The sequence below is a fragment of the Panthera pardus genome, unplaced genomic scaffold (assembly GCF_024362965.1).
Source record: "Panthera pardus isolate Hobbes unplaced genomic scaffold, ASM2436296v1 HiC_scaffold_17, whole genome shotgun sequence".
In the NCBI taxonomy this organism is placed as follows: Eukaryota; Metazoa; Chordata; class Mammalia; order Carnivora; family Felidae; genus Panthera; species Panthera pardus.
In genome coordinates this window covers 140,830,062-140,838,484 of record NW_026526732.1, presented here as the reverse complement: position 1 = coordinate 140,838,484, position 8,423 = coordinate 140,830,062, and positions in this window count along the sequence as shown.

Below are 8,423 nucleotides of genomic sequence, written 5' to 3'. Positions count from 1 at the left end.
TATTACAGTGTTATCATCTGCTTGACCAAGGATCATCGGTGTACTGTGTTAACATTGGGTAAGAGGTTGATAAGATATTCATACAACCAAAATATAATCCCCTCAGATTACTTATTAATTACAATTACAATTATAATTACAATTAATTACAATTACAAATTACTTACAATGGAGAAATATGGCAGACACCAGTTAAACAAATGATGAACTTAGCATGACTCACAGCAGGACCAACTGACATGAAATGGTTCCCAATGGGAAGCACACCCCGCCCATGCAGTGTTCTTACCACGGTGTATAACCTGAATTCATTCCGAGGAAGTGATCAAAGAGATTGTGGAATATAGAATGTGCCACAACAGAAATGGCATAGACTCGTCAAAAATGTCAATGTCAAGAAAGACAAAGAAAATTGGAGAGAACTATTCCAGATTCAGGGACAACAAAGAGACTAGAAATGAATGATCCTTGAATGAGGGGTGGGGGGAGCTAAAAAGAACTTTCTGGAGACAACAGGGTAAATTGAATATGGTCAGTATGTATATTACACATTATTATCTCACTACTACATTTCTCAAGTATAATATGATATTACAGTTATGTAAGAAAATATCTTTGCGGAAGTATTGCGCAAGTGTGGAAGTATTTAAGGGGAAGTATTATGATGTCGACAACTTACACTCCAATGATCCAGATATTTTTAAAGTACACTTATGTATATATGCATATGTATAATATGTGTATATATATATAACATATATGTATAAATATTATATATGTATATATATAATACATATATGTGTATATATATATATACACACACACACACATACACACATATATACCTATGTATATACACACATATAAGGAAAGAGAGAGATTGGTACGTGTGGCAAATATAAGTGAAAGGCACTAGATGTTCTTTGTACTCTTCTTTAACTTACCTGTAGATGCGAATTTTTTCTACGTTAAAAGCTGAAGTAGGAAATGTTTAGGCCCCACTTAAAACCATTTAAATAAAAATCTGTAGTTCTCCGGAAACATTTACTGTGCCGCCAGGATTGAGAACTACTGACCCGCGTTATTCATGATGGCATCTTTCACCCCTATCATCTGCCCTTGGCCTCTGGAAATAAGTTCCTCAAAGGCCTCAGAAGCTCAGGCAGAGGAGGAGAGCGTGAACGCCCTTGTAGAAGTTTCTACCTAGCACAGGAACCCTGGCCACTTTCAAGTCTTTCTGGCTTCCTGTAGGTGAAGGTCTCTCCTTTCAGGGAGCGCCCTCCCAGCACCTCTGTCCTCTGAGGCCCCTTAAGGGGCCAATCAAGGCTGCATTTGAGAACCCCGAAGCCAGAGGCTATGTCTTCCTCTCCCTGTGCTTCCGTGGCCTCCAGCAAGGGCCTTGCCTGGCACACCTTCAGTAAACACGTGCTAGGAAGGCCCACTCCCACTGCATCCCCAACTGTCACCTTTGTTGGGGGGCAGTGAGAAGGCACATAAAAGGATTTTGCCTTGTCCAGAAAAACCCAGAGGGTCAAAGGAGGAAAGAGGGGAGGGAGAGTGGGAAGGAAGGAATAAGGTCTTCCAAAGAGCAGTCACACTCGCTTACTTTGGGCCCTTTTTAGATGCAGACGCCGCAATAAAGCTGTTCCCAGGGTGTCTCATGAAATCCATCCAACAGCCCAGCCTCGTGAAGTATGTACTACCGTCATCCTCATTTTATGCCACCGACTATGAGGCCCAGGAAGGTTGATTACCTTGCACAGCATCACACAGCTCGAACTCTAGCAATCGACAAAAGCTCAGTCTTCACCACTGTGCTGTGCCTACATAAGGAGTTTTAAAGGAAGAGCTTGTGCTTATCAAGCACCTGCTAACACGTTATCTTGTTGAATTCTCTCTGCAGCTCCATGAAGTAGGTCTTATCTTCTTTTGATGAAGCTGAGGAAACGGACTCTGAGATAAAGCGGTTCAGATCAGTCACGTTGCACAAGCTGAAAGGCCCCACCATTTGCACTGCGCTCTGTGCAAATGGCACTCAGATTCTGTTGAGGACCAGACACCTCCTAGAGGTGTGCAGGACCCAGAGCGACCTGTCCAGGGTCCCACTGCCAGGATGTGATGGTCCCAGGATTGGAGACCAGGGTGTTTCCAACCTCAGCCACTTTCCACTGCACGGCACTGCCTCCCCCAGCCCGTCAGACATTTCTCTGCAGGGATCAGAGCCTCTCTTTGTGCAAGGAGAGTTGTGTGTGCCTCCCCAGGGTGGCATCAGAGCCCAGGGCTTTTTACACGGACCTCAGCTATTGAAAGTGTGAGAACTTTGCCTTCCTGGGGGCGAGGAGGTATGGGGGGAGGAGGCAGAGGAAGGAGAGGCAGAAAAATCTGAGACACACCAGCACTTGGGTGGTGGTGGGCAAAGCTAGGGTGGCCAAGCTGCCCCGGCCTTCCCAGGACTTGCCCAGTATCAGCACCAAAAGTCCCACCTCCCAGGAAACCCTTAGTCCCAGCAGAGATAGTTGAAGTCTCAGCTAGTGCAGAAGAAGTCCAGGGAGAGGGTGCCAGACAAGTCCAGACTGTAGAAGATGCAACAGGAAGGAGGAAAGGGAGGAAAGGAGAGAGTGACCAGAGGTGGCTCCCAGTGCTGGGGTCTTTTACCTCAGCGAAGAACCCCAGCGCCAGTGAGAAGCCCCAACTGGCATGTCTGTGTTCCTTTCATCTCTGGATCTCCCCAGCATACAACTTTTTCTCAGACAAAATCCACTGGCTTGAAATCAGTCAAAACACCCATCTGTTCGTGGCCAGGACAAGGGCTGGGGATTTCCTGGTTCCTCAGGTCCTGGCTCAGGGCTCCAGAGACTCCAACGACAGCAAGCCTACCATCCCGAGTCCTTCTCTCTCACAGTGTCAGTGTCCAGCGAGGCTTCTGATGGCCTCACTGGACTGGAGGGTCAGCTGGGCATTTCTGGATCCCCCATTAACCAAAGGAAAGGAAAGAAGACATAAATGTTCTGGAGCAGGAGAAGGATGTGGCTCTAACAGGGGAAGGAATTGAAGTCATTGAACCATAACAAAATAACAACAAATACAACAGCCACAGCGATCATGACACTTACTGAGCCCTTGTCCTGGGCCAGGCACTGAGCCATGTGCTGACATCATCTCTTGGCTCAGCGCAGCTCAGTCCACCCTCTGCCATCTTGCGAGGACGGCACTGCAGACCCCACTTTACAACGAGCGCTCCGTCTGCCGGATGCCATACGGTAAGTTCCATGGCTGGCCTTTCTCAGCCACCACGCGAAGCTTTATCATTGAAGGGAGGACAGGCATGGGGCTGTTAGAGGCATCCCAGCACCACCTTCTCCTTCCATGTCTCCCACTCCTCTGCCACGAGGCTGACCTGGGCCTCCCCTCCGCCCTTCCTGGATCACCTTTGCCAGTTGCTGGGATGCTCAGGCCAGCAGGTGGAGGGCTGTGGCCAGCAACCAGAGCACTCTCTTCCTTAGCCCGTGCTGCCACAGAGGCAGAAGCTTCCTGAGCTAACTCCTGACCCTGTCAGCAGCCTCTCAGCCAACCTTCTCCCAGAGGCTGCTCGCACAATGTGATGTTCAAATACAGAAGGCACACACGTGTGTGGACATGGACATGTGTCCATATGCACACACACATACATGCCCACACGCATACACATACATACACACACAAGCCCATATGCACACACACACATGCCCATATGCACACACAAACACACATACACACATGCCCATATGCACATACACACGCGCACACACACACACACACACACACATATTCATCCCATCTCTAAAAGATCTCCCCCACTGACTCACCTCAGCACCTGAAATTCTGCCAAGTTAAGGTCCGGTGGAGACCTGTGTAGTTGTTACTGTTTATTAATATAAACACTGCACTGGTGGGAAGCTGGTTTCTAAAAGCTGGGAGACTGGGGCAATGGAGGGATCAAATGTGCTGGTGGAGGGAGAAGAGACTGGGACAAGCTGAGTCTTTCCAGAGAAAACACAACCCAGAGACGGGGCCAGGGAAAGGTGGAGGATCTCTTGAAAGGGTAGAAGCCAAGCATGGGAGAGGGAAGGAGTCAGGAAGATTGTTCTCTGCTCTCCTAAGAGCTGTGGTTTAGTGTAGTGATTCAGTGTGAAATCAAACAGTGAGGGCTCAAATCCCAACGGTGCCATTTGCTAATTATATGGTCTTACAAAACTTACTCAATCCCATTAGCTCTATTTCTGTATCCTTATAACGGATAGAATGATAGTATGCATGTTGGATGCTGTTGTCTGGAAGCTTCAACAAGGTAATCCAAGTAAGGTGCTTAGCACAGTTCCCAGCACTGAAAAAAATGCACAGTAAATGTTTAATATTATTAATATTTAACTGAAGAAGCCTGCCACCTGCCTCCACCACCAACACCATCTATGAGCTTCCCATGGAGTCTGCCAAGCATCTTAGGGTTCGTTGATGCTCTCTAGGCATGAGTCACTTGTAAACAGATACACTTGTGTCTTCGGTTCGAAGGAAATATCTCCCCTTCTCGCAGGGGTAACATCGAGTGACCCTCTGGGAGAGGAAAGGGTGAAGCACAAGAAGACCCAAAGCCTAGCTATGCCTGCGGCATGCAAGGCAGAACAAATGTGTCCCAGCAGCACACCCTGCTTTCCAAGTTTCGCACCTGTTCTGAGATGGTGTCATGAAGAGGAAGAATCACAGGGGAAATGTAAATCAGTGCAACCATTACGGAGAGCCACATGCTCTAATAACTCTCAAATTTTAAATGCGTATCCCCTTTGACCCAAAAACTTGGCTTCAGTGATTTTTATTTTTACAGATACGCTCACATATGTACGAAATGACATAGCTCAAGGCTATTCACCATACAACAGAAACATCTCAATATCCATTCATCTGTTCAAGAAATTATGGAATATTAGGCAACTATAGAAAAAGATGAAGACGTTTCTATAAACTAATTATGGAAACATCTCAAGATCCACTGTTAAGTGAAGGAAGCAGAGTACAGAACACTGTGGGGAAAGTGAGAAAAAGTCATATACTCCCATATCTAGTTGATATGCTTAGAATAACTGTGGAAGAACACTGAAGAAATGATACTATTGCCTCTGAGAAAGAGAACCAAGGAGCCAAAAGACAAGACAGTCACTGACTTCCTTTCTATATATTTTGAATCTTAAAATGTTGAAAATATACAGGCTTTTGTTTAACAGCTCTGGACCTGGAGCCAGACCTGGGTTCAAAACCCAAACCTACAAGTTGTGTGATGTTAGGCAGGTAATTTTACTCTCTTTGAGCCTTGGTTTTTCCATACGGGAAATAAGTGTGAGAATAATAATAATAATAATGTGAGCATTCACTGAGACTGTGTTTAAAATTAAATGCCCCCCCAAAAAATAAATAAATAAATAAAAATAAATAAAATTAAATGCCCCATGTAGAAGTAGCTGCAACTAAGAGAGCTTTCGACAAGATAAATATGAATGTATTTCCTCCTATTTGCCTAGGACAGCACTGCAGGGTGGGCTTAGGGACTGACAGCACATGGGATAAAAGAGAAGTAAAAGTCAAAAGTGTCTGTCTCACAAGGAGTGAAGGGTGGCAGGTCCCTTCGCTCACGTGTGCTGTTTACAGTGAGATGGTTGGCAGTGGGCAGTCCCCATCAGCGGATCATTGGATCCTCAGTTAGGATCCTGTGACATAAACAAGACCAAGGTGCATAACACTATTTCACACTATCCCAGGGGGCAGGATAAGGGGCTTCATGTTTTTAATCAAGCAGACATGAGTGGAGAGGCAACATGTCAAAGTTGACAGTGCATGGTTCTGGGGAGAACACAGAACCGGTTCTGGTCAGTCATTTAATCATGTGGAGCCCCACTTTCTGCATCCACGAAGTGGGGATCATCCTAACACTTACTGGGCAGGATGTTAAATGAATTAGGGCTTCAGGCACTGTCACAAGGACACGGGAGATGCTCAGTCAATGGAAGGTGCCATTATTTGTGTGGGATTATTACTTGGGAGCTGAGCATGGGTGGGTGCCCAAAATGTGCCTCAACAACTCAAATAAAGAATCTTTGCCTTCAAAGAACTCACAGTCTGATAAGACAGACCAATAGAGACAGAGAAATAGATATCCATATGGGTACAGTTACCTCTCTCCAACCAAGTTCCTCTTAAATAAAATCCTGGTTTGCACATATGTACTTCCATATATTATGGTCTCATTATACACGCAACATGAGTTGCATCCACTGAGTATAATTAAAAAATAAGGATGTGGGGGTAAGTAGTGGTGAAAGGTGGTAAGGCTGATATACAAAGCAGGGGAGAGTTTTTGCAAAGATCCTTGGAAAGATTAGGGAGTTTGAGGAAGAGTTGGAAGTTGCCTCTGGGGAGCTCCCCTTCCATGGCATCTCTGAGGGGCACAGTGAAACAGAGTCAGCGAGGCTGAAGGCAGGGACATCGATATGCAGCTATCACAGGCAAATGTCCTAGGGAGGGGAGCTGAGAAGTGTAGCCTCCCTGTGCTGAGTATCTCACATGCAGGCTCCCCTACTTTTTTTTTACTTCTTATTAATTATCCCAGAAGCTGAATCAACAACGCTGAGTTATAAAGTCAGAAGGCACCAACACCAGGGCACTGATCATAGCAGAACATAGTGCACATACTCTGCTGGGAACGAGTTCATCTAATCTTCAAGACAACCCAGGGAGCAGGTACTATTTTTATCAGCCCCATTCTACAGATGGGGAAACTGGCTCAGAAAGATAAAGATATCATTCCTGCCTGGGGTCACGTAACTACCCAGTGCAGAAGCCAGGATTTGCAAACCAGGTCTGTCCCATGACAGGGCTCACACTCTTCCTCACTGCATGGTAGGTTTTAAACATTCTCATGCCTACTATGAAACAAAAGATATTTAGATGAGGTGGTGGTGGGATAGGAATCTATACATGTGATAAAATATCATTGAATTATAGTTTGTTCAAAATGAAAAACTGAAAATGCATGCACGCATTCATACATACATACATATGTACGTACACACATATGTATAGAAATATCCTCTTGAGGGGCACCTAGGTTAAGTGACTGACTCTAGATTTCAGCTCAGGTCATGATCTCACAGTTCGTGAGTTTGAGCCCCACATGGGGCTCTGTGCTGACAGTGCAGAGCCTGCTTGGGATTCTCTCTCTCTGCCCCTCCCCCACTCATGCCCACTCTTGCTCTCTTGCTCCCTCTCAAAACAAATAAATAAACTTTAAAAAAAAAGAAATACCCTGTTGAAAATATAGGGCCAAGGTGGGTGTGAGGAGACTCTAGATAGTTCCAAGCCAGTAAAGAACAGCACAAGAACATTAATAGCACAGTAGTAGCCTTCCTCCCAAACCTAAGAAGGGTGAAATACCATAGCTGACCCTTTAACTTTGGGGTAATTTTGTTTTAAGGAAACCCAAGTTTTTCAGCCTCACCTGTCTATAGAGGGACTTCCAACTACAAGTGTCATCCATATTTCACCAGTGTTTGCCCTCACTGGCTATTACAGAACTTCTACCCAACCCCAAGTCCTACTGAGTGATTGCTGGGGACTTCTGGAGGCTTCCCGCACAAGCCTGCTTGTGTTGTCCACTGTGTCCTGCTCACTGCCTCCCGTCTGCCTCACAGGGGCCCCTCCACCAGGTGTGAAGTCTCCAGGGCGTGGACCCAAGAAGCCACCTCCTGATATTGGCAAACCCAACCAACTCCTCCAGACTTCCCTGGCCTGAAGGCTCTCAGCATTTCATGAAGTAGGAGGGCAGATGCCTCTCCCGGCCACACTTGGTCACCAGAACAGGGCAGCCCATGCCCAGCAGAGCCCTTCTCTCCACTGAGAGAGTCAGAGAAGAATACAGGGTTCTGAGACACAAATACAGTCCTAGTAGGAACTACCATTTACTGAGCATTTACTGTGTGCCAGGACCTGTGCCGAGCAGTTCCTGTGGGCAGACTCATTTAATTCTAACAGCTAGGTTGGCTGCTGTAACAAAGAGACCCGACAGTAACCCAGTGGCTTAAAGAAGTTCCAAGTCTCTTTCTTTCTCATATAACACAGGAGAGAGGCACTTTGGTCGGGAGGCAGCTCTGCTTCAGGCAGAGAGTCAGTGACCCGGGCTCCCTCCATTCCCCAAGACGTGGTCCTGATCCTTATGGGGCCAGCCACTGCTGTCTGTTTGCAGCCAGGAAAAAGGAGAATGGGAACATGGAGGTGGCATGCTTATTGCCCTCAGGCGCTGGGCCTGTCAGCCCCCTACATCGCTCCACCCACATTCTGCGGGTGGGAACTTCATCACCCGGCCTCAGCTAACTCCAGGGATCCTGGGAAACAAATGGGTG